The sequence below is a fragment of the Hippoglossus stenolepis genome, chromosome 14 (assembly GCF_022539355.2).
Source record: "Hippoglossus stenolepis isolate QCI-W04-F060 chromosome 14, HSTE1.2, whole genome shotgun sequence".
NCBI lineage: Eukaryota > Metazoa > Chordata > Actinopteri > Pleuronectiformes > Pleuronectidae > Hippoglossus > Hippoglossus stenolepis.
This window is the reverse complement of record NC_061496.1, coordinates 4,650,149-4,674,029: the sequence shown is the minus strand read 5'-3', so window position 1 is coordinate 4,674,029 and position 23,881 is coordinate 4,650,149. Positions and strand designations below refer to the sequence as shown.

Here is a 23,881-nt window from a genome sequence, read left to right as displayed (position 1 = left end):
TATAAGCCACGGTCACCAGGGCAAAGAGGCACCGAGGCAACAGGAGAAGCAGGAAGATTTAAGCTTGGCAGAAACACACACAGATAGCAGAGGTCCACACTGAGAGTATGTTGGCTCTTCTTCTGACAAAGTGACTGAGCCTGGCGTCAGAGGAGAGGAGAGGAAGAGGAGCAGAGAGGAAGAGGAGGAGTTTGATTTTTATCCAGGAGATGATCATGGCAGGATCAGACCTCTGTGATGGACTTGGACAGTTAGCAAGGGAATGGCTTTGCTTTGGTAACATACCAGGACATTCCCCTGGCTTTTTACACACACACACACACACAACCACACACACACACACACACACACACACACACACACACACACACACACACACACACACACACACACACACACACACACACACACACACACACACACACACACACACACACACACACACAGGTACATGCATGCAAGTCCAAACAAAGGGTTAACAACGGGAGGTTTCAGTTTTAAAGACCATGCTCTGACACCAACTGAGATCAGGATTATTTCATCCAGTGTCATTTCCTCCTTTATGACATTTTACTTTCACCTTTGCAAAAACCTGATCTGCTGTAATATTCATATGATTCATCTTAGTAGAAATAGCAATGGTCTTTTTCATAATGGGTTATTTATCAAAAGGATTCAAATGCTTTATTTTGTCCGACCAACAGACCAAAACCCAAATATTTTAAATTCACTATAATGTTAAGATAAAAAAACAAAGCACATTCTGACACTGGAAAAAACAGAACCGTGAAAAAATTTTGCTCAACTTGAACGACTAACAAATTATCAAAATAGTTTTCTGTCAACAGACTTATCATTGCAGTCATAATTTGCAGGGAACAAAATATGAAGAAATGTGTACAAACTACAATAAAGATAAAAAAAATACCAGTCTACAAAAAACATGGTAAAATAAAACCTGGAGACTTTCACCAAACCCAACTTTGCCAGCAGTCATCTGTGTGTGTGTGTGTGTGTGTGTGTGTGTGTGTGTGTCCATATATTTACTGTCACAGTGTGGTGTCATATCTACTGCAGGTCATCAGCTTGAGAAACTAACACTCTTTACGTGCAAGTAAATATTTGAGGTTTGCTCCATTTCCACCATGTTCTCGTCTCTTTAGCGGGAGGATACCAAACAAGTTAAACAGGGAAATTCCTCAAGAGACTTTCTTGATTCAAGAAAAACACCCAAAGTTAATAAAGAACATGAAAAACACTACAAATGTTGAGCTGAACTGTACTAGTGTCTCTCAATATCTGTGTTTTTCTACTTCTATTTATCATGTAATGAAGATCAAAGAGGGAATAACTTTGATTTTGGCATTTGATCAAATGATCAACCTTCATTCAGGCCTCAAAGTCTCATATAACGATGAGGGAACACTGTTTTGACAAAGCTTCAGGTACATGAGACTATGATTAGTACTAAAAATCCAGTGTGTAAAAGAAATGTGAAAACTTTCCTTTAATGACTCAATACACACACATTCCAACACACACAATATATTTGCTTTTTTGCAACAGCATGTACTCTCTCGGTCTCTCTCTCGCTCTCTCTCTCTTGCACACACACACACACACACACACACACACCCTACAGTGTCTGGTGGGCCTATAGAAGGTCTAACAGTCACAATCGCAGAGTCAACAAAGCTGTAAAGTGAAGCAGTCGTAAATGTTGAGTGTTTATCTTCAGGCTGAGAAATCTGGCACCTCGCTGATAATGTGTGTGTTTCAGAGCGAGTCGTGACTTTACACTCCCGGAACACACACACGGACACACACACACGTCTCCATCCTACTTTAACAGCACCTGTTGAATTTCACAACCAGCTCATAAAGGACGCAGAAACACGTTGAGATCCACGAGAAAATAAATCAAAGCTGTTTGCCTACCTCCGTGTGTGTGTGTGTGTGTGTGTGTGTGTGTGTGTGTGTGTGTGTGTGTGTGTGTGTGTGAAAGGTAAAGAAAGTGTTGTCAGAGGCTCATATGGAAGTATAGTCTCATGCATTAGAAAATGATATGTGCTTTTAAAAATAGCACCGTAAGAAGAAACAGGTAGCCACAATGGACAGGCTAGAATGTGTATTTGAAATTTGTGAAACCTTTAATGTGTGAACATTTAAAGGCCAGAAGATTGTATGTGTTGCCTGAGATGGAAAAGCTGGCGTATGGACGAAGGAAAGATGATATATTTCTGCCTAAGTAACCTCACATGTTACCACAACCCTCCATTACAGCTCTAACTACCAGAAAAAACCCAAATGAAAAGATTTAATTTATTGTGTTTAGTTGGAAACGGCACTAAGATGCTGTTAAATGCTCTTTTAGTGACAGGGGATAGAAAATCCAGTCTGTAAATATTCTTGTACTTTGAATTTCATCCTAATTAAAAGACGTGTGAGAGTATTTATGTCCATTCACTCTCTCTATGTTGTGTAAATGAGTGTGAATGTTGTGCATGAAGCATGAGTCACCAGTGGATACAGTATTATAGTAAATATGTTCATACTTCTGTTTGCTTGTATTATTCCATAACTGCATTCCACTGATTATGCATGGGTGTGAAAGCGTGTGTGTGTGTGTGTGTCTGTGTGTTTGTGTGTGTGTGTGTGCACGTGCGTGTGGCTCCAAGCTGTCATGTTTTAGCCTCCTACGGTTAACATCTGCTGCATTTAGCGCTGCCATGTCGCTCTGTGAAACACACACCGCCTAATGGAATCAAATGATCACACGCTGCCACGGTTTATCATGCAACACACACACACACACAGACACACACACAGAAGCTCATTATTCTGTCAGCCAGTGTACCAACCAGTTGCTAGTTGTTTTGTTTTTTATAACAACTGAAACCTGTCATGAACACAGTCACCCAATATGAATCATTACAGAACTTAAACGCAGCTTGATCTTCAATTTCACTGTGAAATTAATCGTGTTTATTATTTTATAATTCTATTAAAACATGGATGAATATTGACGCCACTTAAATAGAATTGCAGATATTGTTCGCCGCCAACTATAGGGCTTGTTTTCATCCTTTTCTAAAATGAAATGTGATTTTAATGTGTAAATTATGTGTGTGTGTGTGTGTGTGTGTGTTTGTTCCTGTATCAATGAATCCATTCATTCTGACTCTGACTCCACAGACAGTGATTTCCCTTTTTTTGGACGACTTTCTGGAAACGTTAACGATTTCAAAAGCACCTAAAATTCATTCTGCTCCGTCCCTCTCGAACACACAGGACCAGGAATCCAATCTTCATAACGGCCGTACACCTATGAGCTGCGATGTGGAAAACCGGAGGACTCCACCACATCATCAGCACCAATACCGAATGTTTCTGGGCTCCCGAACCCAAACAATGCCAGCATCTGCTGCCAGACCAATTCTGTAATGGAAAACTCTGTGAGTGCGTGTCCTTCACTCGCCCATCCAGGCACTAATGTATATGAAAAGCAGTGGGGACGGGGGTGTGCTGTTAATGTGTGGACAGGGACAAAAAGCCGGGGTCCAGGGGTATTGTATTGACCCTGTGACACACATCCCAACTCACCTCCTCCCCCCCCGCTTCTATTGATGGCTCCTCGAAATCAATAAAAATGATCTTGGAGTCCATCCACCATTTGGCTGCATCATCTTGGAAGTGCCTTCTTTTGAATATAGCAGCCGTACTGTACAATGGGCAAGCCGAGCGCGTGTAATTTGCCATTGATTTCCCCCCCCCTGCTCCCTCTGTCTTCCTGACTCCTTAGCCCCTAGTCACTGCACACAACACAAAAAAAAAACTAACTTCATCACACGCCCTGTTAATGCACATACACAATAAGCCTCTTTTCTCCTGCCCTCTGGTAATTTCACTCTCTCTTTATCTTTTTTCTCTTTCTCTCTCCCTCCTCCTTTATCTCCGTCCTCCTCCTCTTGCGTCGTGCACCGGCCCCATTCCTGAAATCTCTTCACAGGTCACCGTTCTTTCACTACAGTAATGGATGACCTGTGCAAATGTCATGTGTGCCCAACCTGCGTTCCGTTCTCCCCCTCATCTCTCTGGGTCTGTTCTTTCTTTCTGACGTGAACATCCCACATATTGACAACCTCCCATTTCTCAACTCGTTCATAAGTAATATTTTATTTATCTTAAATTTTTTAAATCTTATCGAGCTTCAAAACAATATTTTTCTTTTTTTTTGAATCCTCAGATTTCTAAATCTTTTCTAAACTCAAGTTCCTCTCAACCAGTGCTTGTTTATCATTATTTGTATGAACATTATGTGACTGATGATGTGCATTTATTTAGTAATATTCAGATTCTGATGTAAAAAGATAGATAACTAACACAGTGTTTTTTTTAACCATATGGTGATTCATAAAACTCAAAGCTGTTCTCAACACATCATAAGAAAGTGGATCATTCAGGAAAATATGAAGCTACAGTTGTTCTCCTCGATACTCAATAAAACAATAATTTAGCAAAAGACATTTACAAGATATTTACAAAGTAATGAGCTCAAGTTTTTCAAGTTTCACTGTGAATATCAAACGTCTCTGATCTCGTCGTTGCATTTACATATTTGTCATCGATGATGTTTCCAGTGAGGCTGGTGACATTTTGATCCCAGTGACGATGCCTCTGCTCCCACAGCGATGACCTTTCTACAAGAGGCAGCGATGGTTCTCACCAGATTGATGAAGTTTCTACTCACAGCGACGACATTCCTTCACATGTTGATAATGTTCATGAGGTCATTTCTCTCTCTCTATTTGAATAAAACACTTTTTTACATGTTTGATAATGTCCTGGGTTGGATGAGGACATGTCTAACTTAAGAAAAAGACATTTGAATGTTTTTGAAAGATGTAGATCTTATTGTAGAGGCTGTTAGAATCTGAACATACATGTACACAAGAAACATTCATGTACACACATATACTGTATGCTTGCACATACGTCACACACACACACACACACACACACACACACACACACACACACACACACACACAGTAAGTCTTGGAGCGCAGTGTGTTTGTTAAGTCTGATACTTTCCCTCGGTGGCTCTAAGCCTATTACTGTATTCTTTCTGTGCTGTTCACAACACACAGACACACAAACACAACACACACACACGCACACACACATATAGTGGTGCTATCAGTAAGACCTTATTCAATAAGCCGAGCATATCCTCCAGCCATATCACACATCATACAAACACACACCCTCTGTCTCTCACACACACACACACACACGATATCTGAGTCGTTTTTTTCCTGAGTGGTGTTGTCGTCCCTGTTTGTTGAGAGTATCATTTACAGCCAAGGTGTTTGAAGAAAGACACCTCTCCCGTGGCGTGCTGCGTGTTTGTGTGTGTGTGTTTCTCTTCAGAGTGGGGCTTTGCTGCTCCTGACACCGTTATCAGCTCTAGTCGAATGTATTTCTTATCGAGGTGGAGGTGTGGAGGGAGCTGGGGAGTGGAGGGGGGGGGCACCGACGACCGACAATACAAGCTTATCAAACGTCCTCAGCCACGATTCGGCCTGTCACTCAACAACCACGTGCACAATCTCCCATGCACGCACGCACACACATACAAAAAAAACACACACAGACAGCAGGCCCTTTTTGATTGATAGATGGCTTTCCCAACAAATAGAAAGCTCGGATCGACATCCTCGTGGCCCCTCTCCACCTTACACACACACTCATGTGGTGGTGTAACCTGTGTATGGGTGTGTGTGTGTGTTGTGTGTGTGTGAGAGAGACAGAACATTCCACAGTAACAAAGGTGGGATTAGGGATGCATTAGTTGGCTGTGCAGCGAGAGGCCTGTCAATAACAGCAGCCAGAATAAACCCTGAAACCTCGATAAGAAGACAAAGGCCGAGCCAGATAGCAGCGAGCTGAAGGGAGAGGGAGAGAGAGAGAGGGATCAATAGAGGGGGAGAGGAGGGATGAGAGAGCAACGGATGGATGGAGAAGGAGAGAGAGGATCAATATCAAGAGAGGCGGGAGGAGAGAAAGTTTTCACAGCGACAACTGAGAGGGTGAGGATGTGAGGGAGGATGTGAGGGAGGATGTGAGGGAGGATGTGAGGGAGGATGCTGAGAGTTGGGACGTGGGTGAGAAGAAGGTTTTGACAGCAATGAGAGCAGTGATGTTACATTATGTTCAGCTGCAGCCAGAAGTTATTCAGAATATTTGTATTGACGAGAGAAAGACGGAACTTTTCTTAGAAATAAAGTAGCAGTTAAATAGATTAGAGGCCTGATGACGGACCTTTCTCCTTCCACACATCTCCCATCTCTTCACTTTCTCAGACATGAAAAGCAAGAAACTACCGGGTCGACATCACAAGGCTGCTCCAACGTCTGTGAAGCTTCATTCCCATTGTCATCAATTATGTTATGAGTACAAATGTATGAGAGTAGGTGTAAGAATGGCTCATGAAAAACATCAAGATGAAGGTAGAGAGTTTAGAAGACAAATTAAATATAAATTTCTTTTGGTTAAATGTTATAGACACAAAATCTTAAACATTAATACAGCAGAGAAAGTTGTGATCGTGGATTGGAGCGACCTCGACTCAATTGTCAATCATGGTGTTTGTTGTGTTTTAAATTATGCACGCAGATAACATGCACCCCGGCCTGATACTGACCTGCAGTTACCTTATAACTCAAAATGTCCAGAGAGAGAAAAGCAGGACCTCTCGATGCTGCGTGTGGTGAAATAGCAGATCTGGATATTTGTGTAAAAAGCCTCCTCTCTCCATTAACTCAGAAAACCTTGTTCAAGGACGGTAAAGAGACAAATCGCTGTCGAACAAGTGACGCTTTTACTGTTTGCACGTCGGAGTCGGTGAAAACCAAAGTGGTGTGGAGTAGAGTTTGAAACCAGGTCTTTAACTGCTGTTACTGTCGGAAAAATACTCAACGAGCAACTGTCAGTTAATTCAATGAAATCCCCAAATATGCAATCAGTGATCTTATGACCTCATTAATCATGACTTAACGATTAATACACAATGCACGCACAATACACATTTCATATGTTTGTCTTCTTTCTATTTGTTCTATTTTCCTTTCCTCTGTGCTGTAAAGCTCTTTGCTTCAGAAAGCTGAGTTGAGATGAAGTGAGTTCATGGATGCAGGTTGTTCAGGGGCAGCACAAACAAAGATGCAGCTTATTTGAAAGTAGCACGAGTGTCTGATGACGTAAATGACGATTGTGAAATTAAAAACACGACAATGGAGGAACACGAACACTCTGCAGTTCAGTTGTCACTCAGGATTTGAAATCTGAAGTTTGTCCTGAAAAGCTGAGGAGTTATGCTAACACATAATATCACTTAACTTAAATGCAGTTTAAGTAGTAACAACAAGTTGGAATCAAGAGCATGAGAATATTCAGATTTCATCAAACTATGTCACTTGTGCAGTTTAGTAGATTTAAGGTTATATTTCTGAGGGATCAATGTATTAAGGACAATCAATGAGCTTGTCATGGTACAAAAAAGGTTTAAAATACAGTACTCAATTTAATCGTGAATAAAGTTTATGTGCAGCCGAGGCCCGATGATGGAAAAGGAGCTAAATAAACTCGGCTGTATGTTATTTATCATCCTGCCAAACACACGGCGTCCTGAATTGCTGGTTGAAGAGTGGCGGGCTCGCAGTCACAACAATCCTACAGAGACCTGAGCCAATGACAGCCGGGCGGCGGGCAACGGGCGGGTGGGGAGGGGCTTGTAATTGTTTCACTGGCTCTCATTAATTAATTTCCTGCCTTTATTTACAGTGGGAACACTACATAGGTCTGGGAGATATAGGTTACGCTATAGAGGGAGAGACATGAATATACAGAGCGAGAGAGACAGAGAGAGAAAAGAGAGAGAGAGAGAGAAGCTAGCTGTCACACAAAGACACAATGAGGCCCGGCAACAAACAGCCACTTAAAAAAAACAGCCTGGCAACAGAGAGCAAATTCAATTAGAGAAGTAATTAGTAGATACAGGGCCAGGCAGCGGGCTGCAGCTACGCCACAACACAGGAATTAATAGGCGCGGATAGGAGGAGGACGCTGTCATAATTAAGAGGCAATCACCTATGTCAATGAACACCTAAAAAAAACACAGCCCCGCAACGCAAATCTATTAATTCAGTGATCAAAAAATATTTCAGGAGATGATTAATACAGCAAATTCATTTTAAAAGACTAATTTCTGGAAAGATAGCAAGACAATTGCACATAATGTACTCCGCCTGGCATTTATATTGCTAATTAAATTTGTTCTTTCTGATAATTTGTGGAAGGATTGCTCTTCCCTCTCTGTGTCTCCTCCTGTGTGTGTGTGTGTGTGTGTGTGTGTGTGTGTGTGTGTGTGTGTGTGTGTGTGTGTGTGTGTGTTTGCTTCCTCTCGCATTAGAAACCAATGGACGCAGTGTTGCAGCAGTAAATACATTTAAAAACACTGCAGAGGCTGTCGAACAGAGTGTGTCTCGAAAAACGCCTCCTCGCAAGAACGCCGCCACGCATGGGCGCAAAAAACAACACAAGCACACACACACAAAAAAAAACAGACACAAAAACTTGCCGCTTCTTTTCGACTTCAACTCTGCAACATCCCTCCACCCTCGCCTTATTTATCTCCCCCCCTCCACACCACCACCACCGCCACGTCCTCCCCCAACGACTCCACAGATACAAAAGACCCAGCAATTAAATTAGACGATAAGGACGTGAAATAAATCAGCAGGTTATTGATTGATTTGTCTCTCTAGGGGTGGGGTGGTGGCGGCGGCTGCATTTTCACACCAACGGCTCCTCTATCGCTAACTAATTACTCTGTTTCTAAAATCCCTCAGATGAGACACCAGGGTTTCGTACAACACACAAAGAGGCATTGCAAAAAACAGAAACATCTACACACACACACACAAACACACACAAAGCCGAAAAGCGAAAGAGGAATCTGAAGGATTAAGAGAATCATCACAGAGTGTAAACAACATGAGAAATGTTTGTGCGGAGTTAGCGTGGTATCTCACACGCGGTAAGTGACGGGATGAGGCCTGATCATCCCCGTCAGTGAAGAAGAGCTGATGCTGTGGGAAAAACGTCTTCATCTAACGATAACCACAGAGCAGCAACAGACACTGGAGGGTCGGGTTGGTCCGAGATTTGTGTTTAAATGACTTAAACAAAGTGAGAAACGTGTGTAAACTTACAACTGCTGACAGAGACACAGCAGCTCAGCTCCGGGAAGTTAAATCTGTATCTTCATACGTCGTCAGTACAAACAAATATGATGAAAACATGTATTCGTAGACACGTCACGTGACTTGAGAGGGAGAGATGTACTGAAAGCTCGGAAAAGTTAAATAGCTTTTAATTACCTCTACAGAGGAGGTTATGTTTTCACCCCTGTCTGTTTGTGGGTTGATTTGATTTGTTGGAAAGATGCGGTGTGGGTCCACGACGAAGCCGTTAAAGTTCGGTGTGGAACCAGATCAGGAGGCGGATCCAGGACTTTGTCTTTTTACTTTCTTTAACATTGTGAGATGGAGCATTTTTCAACATTTTCAACATTTTCAACATTTTCCCAGCGAATAATGGTTCTTGATGAAAAAAGGCACTTTTGAAAAGATTGTTGTGCACATTGACTTGACTTAAGAAATGAGGAATTAACTTTTGCACTCAAAGGATTCAATAGAAAAGGGATTTTTTGTCTCTATTGCTTTTAATATTTTTCTTCTTTAATCTTAGCCTTTGAAAATATTTTTTAGGGAAAATGCTTGGAGCGACCTCTTGATGTTACATTCGAGTTTTCAGCAATTTCGACAAATTTTGACAATTTCCCGCAAAAGAAAATCTGTATTCACACACATTTTTTAAATCAATTTTCCGCGACCTCATGAAATAGACAAACAGTGAAAGCCCTAGTGGAATGAAACTGTATGATACCAAAAACAGATTCATGATTAACATTAGTGTTAAGTGAATTTAACTTGAGGTTTTTTTTGCATTTTGGGCCCCTTTAAAGTAAAAGTAATAAAGATGTAGAGGAATCGCAAACGAAAACTATTTGCTGTTGCCCCCAGAGCCTCAATTTCCACAGCAGAGAGAAAAATACCTTCACATTTTATTTTATCTTCTATCCGGAAATGAAAAGCGAGGCCCACGTTGGTGGACGGGTGGCGGAGTATAGGGGCACGGGCAGCCTGTGATGATGAGCTGAGTTTTCACATCCACATCTTTTAAATATAGATTTAGTTTCTCGGGGTCGGTTAAAAAATGGAGGGAGATCTCCATACGCGGGAATTTACATATTCATCTGTGACAGTTGGGGGGTTATTTGGAGCCCCATTTTGGAGTGATGTGAGAAAAAAAAATATCCACTTAGCCATATCATCTCCAACGATCGGGACTCATAAGCCTGGCAATGGGCTGAGAGGGGAGGATAACACTAATATGGCCTCAGATTTCTATGCAGGACTAGTTAATGCTATTTACTGAGGAAGGTAGATGATCGACTGGAGAGCAGAGAGGAGAAGGGAGCAAGGGAGATGGACATTAAGTGGCCTTCGGAGTCTGTGGCCGCTGCTTTAAGAGCCAATTACCAGGCTAATGGAGTTAATGCCAGAGATGAGATGGGCTCGGGAGATGAGAGAGGAGAGAGGACAGCGGGGAATCCTGACACTGAGACAAACTGCAGCACACAGAACGATTAGTGTTTGTTAATCTGATGGGAGACTCATGAAGCATCAAACATCCTGTAACACACGAGGAGGGGAAACCAAAAAAAAAAAGAAGAAGAAATGGGACGAAGGGGCAAGGAAACGCGCCACACAACACACATGGACGAGATCTGTCTCGGTTTCATGATCCGTCATGTTAGGCTGCAGATTAAAAGTGTGATCTCCGGGCTTATAAACGATTTAGCCAATTACCAACGTTATCTAAAAACGCTTAAAATTTGCCATTCAGCGCTGCGACGGGGGCCCTCGGAGCCGTCAATGAGGGTGATTACAGCCCAGATTGCAGTTCGAAAAGGCCCAAACATCTGCCGTCAGAGTGACTTGGAGACGTCAGAGTAGGAAGAGAAAAAAAACTCCTCTTCAGTGGCTGGCATCTGATTAACGAGGAGAGGGGAGGAAGAGGAGAGGGAGAGGAAGAGAGGAGGAGAAGAGAGGAAGAGGAGAGGAAAAAGAAGAGGTGGAAAGACTTGAGTTGGTCGGCTGCCAGATAGCTCAGTGTGACGGGGAAGGCCCATCTGCGCTCCCCGACACTCAAGATGGCAGATGTAGAAGCAGATTGATTTTCATTCAGCTGTCATGATACACAAGTGGAAAACACACACACACACACACACACACACACACACACACACACACACACACACACACACACACACACACACACACACAGTCGAGATGTTTGAGAGCTCTGTCAAGTGCCTGTGCTGCTGTTGGCTGTCGGTCTGCCAAGCTATTTCTCTCCTTCCTGTCATTTCCTCATTCTCTCTCCCTCCCTGTCTCTCCCTCTCTCTTCCTCCCTCCATCTCGATCCCTCTCTCTCAACAAGCTAGCGGAGTCTAAACGCCACATCTGGCGCTCAAATTAAATCATTTACAGTCCATAGAGAGAAGAGGCATTTAGTGACAATACAGCCGGTGGGGAATCAGCGTGTTTTCTCTAAGGTCTGACACCAGCGTCTCCTCTGGCATCTGATTAGATGTCACCGCGGCGCTGTTCAGAAGTGCGAGACGTGTTTTCTTGCTGCGCGTTATAAATCGGAGGGTTGGAAATGTCATGGAGGGAGCTGTTCATCTGGTGTCGCCGCCTCTGACACCTGCAGCCCTTCCTCCTCGTGTCACCGCTTCCATCTGCGGGCCTCTTAACTTCAGCAGATTTTGTTTTGTTTGCCGACGCATGGCTGCGCGGCTGAAGGTTGAGAGAGGAAGATTCATGAGGATGTTTTTTTTTTTTAAGCCTCTTTCCTCAACAAATGTTTACAAGGTCACGGAGGTGTTGGCTTGAAGTGATGAGTCATCAGATGTTCGGAGTGACTCAAAGTTATCTGCCTTTGATCCAAAGCACTTGGTTGGCGGCTGCAATGATCAGCGCCCAGATTTAATGAACAACTCTGTAAAGATCATTAAAGTTTCATGGTCTCAAACAGACCAGAGGAAAAGTCCAGGACCCTGATGTCTGTCATGACCTGAGGATAATTAGATCTGTGACTGTCAACACACACAGAGATACAACACCAACACTGGCAGCAGCACGATGCTCCACAAATTAACAAGCTGACATTTTACTGAGAATTTCTGGAGAAGCTGGATATGAGAACGCAATTGTCTGACTCTGAGTCAGTTGCTGCTGACATTTTCCAGAACTTTCCCTGCCAGCGCCCTCGTAAAATATCCAGAAAATGTCTCTGTGAGTCCATGAGAGGAAAACTCACAGCGAGCGAGTGGACGAGTTGATGAAATTACTGCGAAGGACACAAAACTGAAGGAATACAAATATCTCAGGTTGAAGTTGAAGTGTAATAATCCCAACACATTGTTGTTTTAGGAAAACATCATATCTCGATGAGACAGATGGAGATTTAGATGGTAATGCAGCCTCACTAAAGGCACAGAACACACATTACAATGTGCATAACATGTCTATACACAAATAACCACTGGGGTTCTGTCAATCAGCTCATACATGACTAATAAAACATTCCTCTCCCAGCTAATCACATTCACTGTCATTAACTGAGTCTGTATCAATGGCTGATTCAAGCTCTAATAAAATCATAAAACATTTCTCTTTTTAAAAAAACTCCCAAGAATTCGGAAACATGCTTTTAGAGACTTTTCGGGACGCTGGTATAGAAGCCTATTGACTTGTTGCTCGGCCTGGGAACAGACTGACTCCTGTGAAATCCCTGTAACATATGAGACTGCTGGTCATCCATCATTATAGTCAGACGGCACAGACCTTTGTTTGTCTGGCACTGGCCTGGCCGGGCTACTGGAGAGACTGTAATGTGTGTGTGTGTGTGTGGAGGACAGTGAGACAGCTGAAACAGAAACAGTGTGAAACAGAAAGCAATGTGTGTGTGTGTGTGTGAGTGTGCGAGTGTGAGAGAGGGAGGCAGTTGACCTGGTGTCAATTAGGAGCTCATATCGTTCCATTCCCCGGGGGCGAGACCGACTCTGAAACATTAAATCATTTCATTCACTTCAAACCCGATCCTGCTGTTTCCCTCTCACACGGCCGGCGACTGAAAGCTCCCGCTGCTCCGGCGACATTTTCACTCAGCTGTGGATGAAAGTGGCTCCGACCTCAGAGGCTGTGACACCGCGGCGATGCCTCGTTTAGTGAGTGGAGAGGCAAAAAATTACAGCAAAACAAAACTGAACGTATGCGCAAATGTTCTGGCAGCTAATGCTGAGGTTTATTTGGTTCATTTAAAGGACAACAGGGAAGCAAGCGGAGTTCAAAGACTTGTTTCTGCACAGTAATTTTCCCATGTAATCCTAGTGCTTCCCCTTGAAGTCTGGCATTTATCACGAGTCAAGTTCATGGATATAAAACAGTTAGAGGCTGAGGTTCGTGGCAAACAGGAATACAGTCGGATCTTTTAAGGAATAAACCTTCAGTGCTCCTTTACTACCTATATGTTAAAAACTCTCACAATGTTAAAGAAAGTAATGTAAGGAATTCCTTGATCCACCCGGAAATTGTGAAATTGTGAGGTTTCCTTTAGTATAGCTGTGTCTCAATTCAGGGGCTGCATAGTCCGGAGGAACCGGGCCGAACCAAAATGAGACAGTCTGGTCTTCCTAGTGCGTCACCAGCTTGTCCCGCCCCTTAAAGCCGCCGCCTAGCAACAAAGCTACGGACGAAAATGTTCTTCAGTTGATTCAAAACGTTGTAAATATGTTTTTGCGTTAGTACATTTTTGTCTCTGAAGCGAAGTGAATTGTGGGATATTTTGGGCTCGGGTAGGATCCACCCGGCGGAGCCTCCGTTTCTCGGGGGGGGGGGGGGGACACATTTGTCGGTCGTAATGGGAGGAGCCTTCGAATTGGGAAAGTCGCACCGCTGTGACGTAATTGGTCAACAAATGCAGCAAATTGAGACACAGGTTGGTTTTGGTTGAGGCCTCAGACACAAATACAATCAACATTATCACTATGGCAACAATGTATTGAATCTATAGAATTTTTTATCTGAAACTTGTTCATCAGTTAATTTCTGGAGAAATACAAATTTCCCAAAAAATACAAATTTCACTAATATCAGAATATCAGTCCATGAGGTGATTTAAGAGAAGAGTCCTCAAAATAAAAGACTGTTTCATTCACTCTTTTCTTTCTATCATGATTAATAAAACATAGAAAACTCTAAACACAGGATTCCAGATTTCATGTGATAAACTTTCCTGATCATCTGCTGATTCTGACAGATTCGTGTCATTTCCATCACCTGTGGCGTAAAGGGCGGAACGTGTTCATGTGTTGTAGCTGAAGAGGTGTTAATAGAAACCCATGTTTACACAGCGGGGAACGATAATAATGTGACGTACAAACACGAGAGCGGGCGCACAATAACAATAATTAGTGCAAACTAGTTAGTTTAGCATCCTACGTGGAAGAAATACCAACACAGTGCAGATATATAACTATCACACACACACACACACACACACACACACACACACACACACACACACACACACACACACACACACACACACACACACACACACACACACACACACTTAGGCCTTGTTAAACTTCAAACTGATTTAGTAATAAATCCCATATTTCCGATCGTTGTTTGTTGGTGGCAGACTCCAAATCAGCTTTTCCACAAAATCCTCTCTGACAAATGTGACAAACTATTGTTGTTCTTTGTCTCCACATCACTCTAATCCTCTTTCTCTCCCCCCTGTCTCTCTCTCCATCCCTCCATCCATCCACACTCCCCAACCGCAGGGTGAAGGCCTCAGTACTGACCGCCATGAACACACACACACACACTGTGGCCGGCTCTGCGGGTCTTACTGGGAGGCTAAGCTGTGTGGTCACATTTTACATATGTGTGTGTCTGTGTTAAATGGGGAGTTGGCCTGAGAGTGACTGGGTTTAGGCTGTTGAGTAGTGTGTGTGTGTGTGTGTGTGTGTGTGTGTGTGTGTGTGTGTGTGTGTGTGTGTGTGTGTGTGTGTGTGTGTGGTGTGTGTGTGTGTGTGTGTGTGTGTGTGTGCAGTCAATGGTCTTGGCCGGACTTAGAAGAGGAATAACTGGATTTGGCTGCTCTGACCGACTGTGTGTGTGTAACTTGTTGGCACATGCTCAGGTTGATTTGGGTTGCTGTATGCATACATGTGCCTGCCTGCCTGCCTGTGTGTGTGTGTGTGTGTGTGTGTGTGTGTGTGTGTGTGTGTGTGTGTGTGTGTGTGTGTGTGTGTGTGTGTGTGTGTGTGTGTGTGTGTGTGTGTGTGTGTGTGTGTGTGTGTGTACTTGGCCATCGTTGTAGGTATGCTGCAGATCAGTTTAAGCCTTATAAACCTATTGTTGTGCAATAAACCCACCCTCTCTCATCTCTTATAACCTCTTTGTTCGACAGGCTATCTGTGCTTCTGCTAATATTCACATTCATTGTGTTCTAACGCTCTCGAGCACATCACTGCAGGCCGATCGGCATCATCACTTGTCAAATCAAGACATTAAAACAATGATTTCAATGATGCTTGGGCAAGAAGTTAATTTCACCAGCAGCAGCAACAAGATACAGATAGTTAGAGTTCAGTGTTTATTATGAGAAGCGACTCGAAGCAAAGCAACAAAGTCAGTAGAACTGCTACAGAGCTGTGTCACATGGGTTCTGACAGCCGGTCCCATGTTGGATCCAGTTCAAAGTTGCTAAGAACTGGATTTGTTAAGTTCCACAGCAACAACTTCAAAATGTGATGGTTGTGGGGGAACTGGAGCCAAGCAGCTGACAATGGGTGAGAGGCGTTGGTACATACTGGACAGGTCACTGGTTTATATCAATGTTTAAGAAACAATGATACGATTATATCACAAATAATTAACAGGATACATCAGATAAATAGTTAAGTGTAACTTAACATAAAGAAAACTGTACAACAACTAATAATTCAGTAATGATAACTGCTTGTTCATCAAGCTCTCACACCGTCCTCATTCAAACCCTTGTATCCAGATTAAAACATTGATCTGTGAAATTGTTTCTAGCTTCATTTAAGTTTTTTTCTGGGATAAATACAAAAGTGTCAATAAGTCCTTGTTTATTCCCCCGACATCTCACAACCGCAGGTTGTTGTGAAGTCTCCTCGTCGATAATAAAATGCTGCGCTGATTAAAGCGGATTTAGAGCTTGTTGCATTTGATCAGAGTCCAGCTGATATCAGAGTCGCAGACCAGCTAAGCTCTCGGAGCCAAATCCATAATAATACTCGTACACCGCCCACAACAAAGAGACAGGCGATGCAAGGAAATAAACGCAGGCAGAGAATATCATGTGAAAACCCCTCACATCTGAGTGAAGTGATACCACCCAATGTTTACTATCGACGCTTCTGAAGAAAAGTGTTGTTTGTCCTTGATGGTGTGTCACAAACACGGGCGCTACAAAGAGATATGGATTCATAAAATTACTTCACTTTATTTCTATTAAATCTCTTAATTGCAAGAAAATAGTCAACAACGTTAAAAAAAAGTAAGAAAGCTTCATGTTTTCCAACAAAAAATATCATCACGATAACAAGTTTGATCATGTTTGCATGTTAGTGTTTCAGGGCAGTGAGTTTATGAGCTGAGCTGCATCTTCAAAAGCAGTTTCATAAAAGATGCAGCAGCATTTCACCGACAATATTCTCTCTCGTGCTATAATCCTGAAAACAGCTGCAGAGAAGTAACGATGTCTTAATGCACAATAACAGAGATGTAACCTCTCAATGAAATGCATGTACGCACTCTTCTAGCCCGTCCACGTGTTTGCCTCGCTTCCTCTCGAAAAAAGTTTTCTCCATCAGCCTCTTAAGTGTCTGGCCTTCAGCTATATTACCCTTTCCCCCCCTCCTCCCTCCACCTATCCATCCATCACATCTTAATGTGTTTGATAAAACATCCGGCGTAGCGGGAAGGGCACAAGGCGGATGATGTGCTTTTTGGGCCAAAACAGGCATCGGCTAAGGGACGAGGATAAAGGGCTGAGTCTGCTCTGTCTATCCAGGTCTGTCCGTCCACTCGCTGCATTAAGAAGCCGTCCGGCTTCTTTTCAAAACCAGCCACTCTCATCGAACCGGCATCTCAGGGCTTTTGTCCCCCCCCCCCTCAATCTCCCCATTCCACTGCCGCCGCCCGCCACCCACCCCCCTCTCAACCCGCCGCTGAGTGTCTGTAATGGCCCAGACGTGGAGGGGGGAAAAAATTAAGGAAGTGAGAGAAATGGAGGAATGGAGCAAGAAAAGGAGAGCGAGCTGGAGGAACTGGAGGGTGAAGGAGGGAAGGGACAAAAGGAGGAGAGGGGAAAGTGAAGGAGAGAGTGGTGGTGGCGGAGAGAGGAGACGCGGGAGCGCGATGCATGGGGGGAAAAGGAGGCCGTGTCTTTAGGAGGAAGCCAGGCGGCACTAAGCGTCACTGTCGCTGCCCAGTCAGGCCTGCCTTCCCCCTGGCCACGAAAACCTGCCCACCTCCCCTGCACCACCTCCCGCTCCGACCACGCAGCACTCCTCTCCTCCGCCGGTCCTCACACACTCACACTTTCATTTCCATTTGCTACTCTTGTAAGGACTTTCCATTGGATTACTTTAAACCTATTAAGTCTAAAGCTGTCTTTCATTCTCTTTATTTATAGGGTTATGACAACGTTCGAGTCCCAGTGAGACCTGTCGTGTGTTGTTATAATGAGGACAAGTGAGTTGTACTAAGCATATTGTGAAGTTGTTTTTATAAGAAAAGTCAAGAGTACTTTTTATGAAAGTACTTTGCAGCTTGGTTGAAGGGTTGAAGTCAAAGTGACACATTTTAGTTTTGAATTTCACTATATTACTTTCACAGCAATAACAATTAACACACAATAATGTACAACAAAAAAGTATGTATGTAAAAAAGAGAAGAGCGTTGCCTCCACTCAACTTTGCCGACGGCCGAGATGCTCCACTTTGACTATTTTCTTACTTTTAGACAAGTCAACTCATCTAAATTTAAATTCCTATCTGATCGATACAGACATTAGTCAATAGTCAATAGAAACATCCCAAACAAACACCGACTTGTTTGTAATAATGACACCAAGTTACTGATCACCTATAGGTTGATATTTGAATTTTCAACTTATGAGGAAGGGACTAAAATCTCCACCTGTTCTACTTCAGCATCTTCCAGCTTCTTATTTCAGAATTGCTTTACAGCACAAAAATCTCAGGATGGGCGCTCTAGTTTCTGATTATTGGAAAAAAATAGCGGCAGGAACACGGCATCCTCTGCAGAGCCTCAAATTGAATGCCGTCCTAAATTTGAAAAACACTCTGAGTGGTGTGAGGCTGACAATCATCTCCACCGTCGACTAATTTGTTGACAATAATTACAAGAAGGGAAACACAACGTCAGAAACACAGATGAACAAAATCATGATTTGCCTGTCACCGGCTTCAGTTTCACTCTTCCTGTTTGGTCCTCACAAGGACTGGAATAAAAAGAGAGTATACACACACACACACACACACACACACACACACACACACACACACACACACACACACACACACACACACACACACACACACACACACACACACACACACACACACACACACACACACACACACACACACACACACACACACACACAGCCAGTGGCCTCAGGACTAATTGCTAGATTGGAGCAGATTTTCTAGTTCAGTTCAGGGCTGTAATTGTGAGAGAGCAGGGAGGAATGACAGGGCTTCAAGCTGAGAGGACAAATCACCAGGGGCCGCCGATTAGACTGCACTGATGTTAACGTGTGTGTGTGTGTGTGTGTGTGTGTGTGTGTGTGTGTGTGTGTGTGTGTGTGTGTGTGTGTGTGTGTGTGTGTGTGTGTGTGTGTGTTGGGGTGAGGGGTTAAGCCAACCATCTCTCAATCCCAGGTTTCCGTGGCACTGACCCCAAACTGCCACACACGTACACCACGATGACCCCTTCTCACACAAGAGCATTAGAACAGTGTCACAAACTACTTGTGTTGAAGGGTCATCTATTTACAGAAACAAGTTTTTAATTTGCTTGAGCTTTTAAATGTTTTATCAGGATGATACTTCATGTTTTTAAAGTTAAATGATTTTAAATTTTAGGTGAAGAGACGTCACAACAACTTTGGTTTCATCCCAGAAGCCATGAGACTAATTTACAGCCACAGTACAAGATAAGGTCAATTCACCTTGAACATAGAGTCATTAAAGTCTCCTGCACTTCTGAGTTTTACTTTTAAAGCATAGCTATGCAGTCCTACTAATATTTGTATTAATAAATTCGCTCTGTGATCAGGAGTTAATGTTAAAAAAGTCAAAAAGGTGAATAAAAATGTGTTTATACAGGATTTTAAGTGCTGCTGTTGATTTACACGATTCCCCATCAATGCAATGTGCAGAGGAAAGTGAGGAAAAAAATTGGTGGTGAAAAATCCAGGATCACTTGAGAAATCAACAGTTACACTTTGGAAAAACATTGTGTTTATTTGGAGGAATGTGACTGAGATACAATGGTGATACAATGTATTTAATCATTTCCTCTCAGTATAATATGATTAGAAGTAAATGCACAAACACAATTATAATACACAGTTAACTATAGTATGTTGCTAAGATGTGTTCATGTTGCTGTGTGAGCGTTTGCAGGATAACGGTAAAAAATGGCATTTTCAAATTGGTTCAATTGCAACACGGACCCAAAAACCCAGTTTGCATAAAACACCTGAATTATAATGTCACCGTACAACGTCTGCAGGACGAACACATGTCATCTGACAGCAGTCCGATTCAAACCTGTATCGACTGCCCCCTCTCTGTCTCACCCTCCCCCACCTCCCCCCCTCTATCTGCAGGAGCCTCATCTGACACAGCAGGACAGGAAGGAGACACACGGAGCAAGAGAGAGAGAGAGAGCGAGAGAGAGCGAGAGAGAGAGAGAGAGAGAGAGAGAGCGAGAGACCACAGAGATGGCGACACACAGAGCGACAGAAACCTCACCCCGAGCGGCACTGCAGGCATTTTGCTACCAGATAAAAATCTGCATGAAAACACCAGCACATGCAGCAAGGGGGCCTAAACACTCGAGTTATTCTCCTCACACACACACACACACACACACACACACACACACACACACACACACACACACACACACACACACACACACACACACACACACACACACACACACACACACACACACACACACACACACACACACTCCACATCTGCAGCCACACCTGGATTCTGTCTTGGGAAAAGCTCGAATCAGAGAGAATGAGAGAAGAGGGAGCGACAGGATGAGAGGAGGCTCAGACAGCCAATCAAACGGCTCTCTGTCACTCAGTCAGTCAGTCGCACAGTCAGTCAATCACTCAGCCAATCTTTGACTCAGCTTACCTTGCAGTGATGTCACGCTTGTCATTATGACAAGGCCTCCAGTGCTGTTGTCTGATTGGACGTTGCCCCACTGTCCAAACCAGTGTTACATCCTTGGCAGGAAAAGGAAAACAGACTCCTGGAGCTGGAAAGAGATTTTCTCTGGTTTTTCTCTGATTCTCTCGCTGCCTGTCTCTGTTTAGTTTCTGCACCTGAACCGGTTTCAGACGACTTCTTCAAATCTTTTCCGACACTCAAGCAGTATTTCTACACAGGAAAAGAAACATACACTCTGTCTGTTTCTGACTCTTTCTCCCAGTCCTCAGTTCGTCTTGTGTTCTCCACCTGGCCTCCTCTTCCTCTACCTTCTTCATCCCTCCTTCAGCCTCGTATCCCTCTCCCAGCTCTATCTTCACCGCGGCCTCCATCTCCCTCACCTTACTCCCACCTTAGCCAGGCTCCCGTGCCCTCCCGCCATGCCACCTTCTCACTTTTTGCCCCCCAGCCTCGCCAGGCCTGCAGCCTCCTAACCCCCCGGCCTCTTAGCTGCTGTACCCCATGCCCGGCTCTCCCTCTCCAGCCTGCCTTTCCCCTCCACTCTGCCTCCTTCAGCCCCAGCCTTCTGCTCAGTGTTCAAGGGGAGAGCCAGCTAGGAATGCTGTGGCTCTAGACGTTTTGTCCAAGCCCTAGGTCTCTTTCACTGAGGCAAGATTAGTTCATACAAAAACTCAACAATACACCACTGAAAGCCATTGTTGATATTCAACATTTTTCACATAGCGGAGCAGAATAGACAATGCGGCAGCCGGGAAAGCCCGAAGCGGACTAGAAGGGTTGATGGCTGATGGTATCTCAGCTGAGCGAGGGCCTTAATCCCTTTTATACACACACACACACACACACACACACACACACACACACACACGCACACAAGTACACTCTCAAGAGCATGGAGACAGCAAAATCAATACTGCTCTCTCTCTCTGTGTGGATCAGTGGGTGGGTGAGTGTGATAGGGAAGAAAAAAGTACTGTTTGTTCCTCTGCATGTGTGTTTCTGTTTGTGTGTCCGTGTGTGTGTTCGTGTGTGTGTGTGTGTGTGTGTGTGTGTGTGTGTGTGTCCGTGTGTGTGTGTGTGTGGTGTGTGTGTGTGTGTGTGTGTGTGTGTGTGTGTGTGTGTGTGTGTGTGTGTGTGTAGTGTTGGATTGTCTTGGCACATAAGCATTCTTAGATCTTTGTATATAAATGATATCTCCAGGTTCTGTATCACAGAAACGCATTAAAGTAACATGAAGACAACTTTACTTCAAACGAGCAGCGAAACAAAAACTTTTTTGTGATTAAATTATGAATTCCTCTTCTGTAACAGACGTGCAGTAATCTGCAGGATTAAGAATAAAGTCCAGATTATTTAATTAACCTTCTAACCAGAGCCCTAACATGTGGTCATATCATGTTTACAGTTTACAAAACAACAAAAACAATTAAAACTAACAAGATAAGTGTTCAATATTTCGTTTTAATGGAAGTTTGCGTTTTCTGATTAAATTCATTGCATCTGAAAACACCAATTTCATTAACTGTTATTATTGCATTTTCTATTGTATTTAGAGCACCCAAAATGTGTGTATGTTCTTTGCACAATATGTAATAATAATGTACTTTGTACAATTAATTAAAAACCTTCAAAGACACATAAGCAACATGTGTCTTTAACTGAAAGTAAAACATAAAACTGTAAAGATTACATCACAAATAATGGTCATGTATTCAAAATGTTATGTGAGTAAAGATATAGAGATATTACTCACAAGTATTAAAGTATTAAATGCTAAAATAATACACAGCTCATGTTAAATTAGTTTTATTTTAATCTATGATAGGAACGAACCATTTTAATCTTGTCCCTTGTGGAACTGGAACTAATTTTAACAATTTCATAGTTTAATCTAAATGGTTCATTCAATATTTCCCTCTAAGATCTGGTGGCATGGAAGTATAAAATCAAAACAAAGTACAAGTACCTCTTAAGTCAAGTACCTGAGTAAATGTACTAAGTCAATCTTCATCACTACATGTTGCCTTCACCACTGGTAGCGGAGTCATGACTGATAAGAACCAATCAGGTAAGGAATGCAGGCGACTGCCTCATCATTTCCAAATGTTCCAAAAACCAGGTCTTCAATCCAACAGTGTAAAATCATAAAATAACTTGGTAATTACAGTTTGAATTATAACAAAAACACAAACGGTAGGAATCTGACACAACTTCAGTTCAGCTCATATCATCATATAGTTTGTTTCCAGCAGTCGTACACTTCTAATCTTCTAAACAGGAGAACTGAGTCAGCTTCAGGGAATTTACCTTTGCACTAGAATGAGCTGCGGGAACGTGAAGTGCATCGCTGGAAAAAAAACCCCGAAAAGCTGCGGAAGCAATAAAATGACAAATGAATTGATGGGATTTCAAATGGAGCACTTCTCTAATTTCCCATAACAAGGACAGTGCAGGATTGTGACACTGGGCCTGGAATCAGTCTGCGGCAGCCTTCATGATTACAGCTGGTTAATGTAATGAACGGCGTGTCATGTAAAACTCATAAATCATGTCACGTCTGCGGAAACATTTCATAAAACATGATTAAAAGTGTCGTGTAACATTGGGAGCGACGGTGTCAGAGTGAGACATGTTAATTGTGCACTAATGATATGTAATGAATGTCATCATCCCCGAGGCTCCGGCTAACGAGCTAAATGAACTGGCACTAATGGGCCTGTTAGCTTATCTTAGCGCTAACATTAGCTAGCAGAATGAAGGGCTCGTCCTCTGCTGACAGCGGCTCCACAACTGTCATATTACAATTACATGCTTCCTTTAAAATGTTGTTTTTTGACAATGACAAAAACAATAACAAGAAGCAAACAAAAGCTCGGACTCACACAGACGGCTTAGCATCAACACACAGAAACTAACTCCAGGAGCTCATCTTTATAAAGCCTCAGAAACTTCCACCTGGACTCCAGATCCGGATCCGGATCCAGCTGCCGGGCTTTCCCAGGACCCCCAAGTCCGCTAGGTAGCAGAGAAGAAGAGGAGGAGGAGGAGGAGGAGGAGGAGGAGGGCGAGCAGGGGCCCTCTCTCTCTCTCTCTCTCTCTCTCTCCTTTTTCTTCCAATTGACAGCTGATTGATGGCTA

General features: G+C 43.2%; 1 long non-coding RNA gene across 1 annotated transcript in view; it reads right to left on the bottom strand.

Annotated features, from left to right (window-relative positions):
• Positions 1-21,387, bottom strand: part of LOC124854822 — a 73,332-nt gene extending 51,945 nt beyond the window's left edge. The window contains exon 1 of the long non-coding RNA XR_007034836.1: positions 20,708-21,387. This is a non-coding gene — a long non-coding RNA (uncharacterized LOC124854822). The remainder of the gene's footprint in view (positions 1-20,707) is intronic.
• Positions 21,388-23,881: the final 2,494 nt, after the last annotated feature.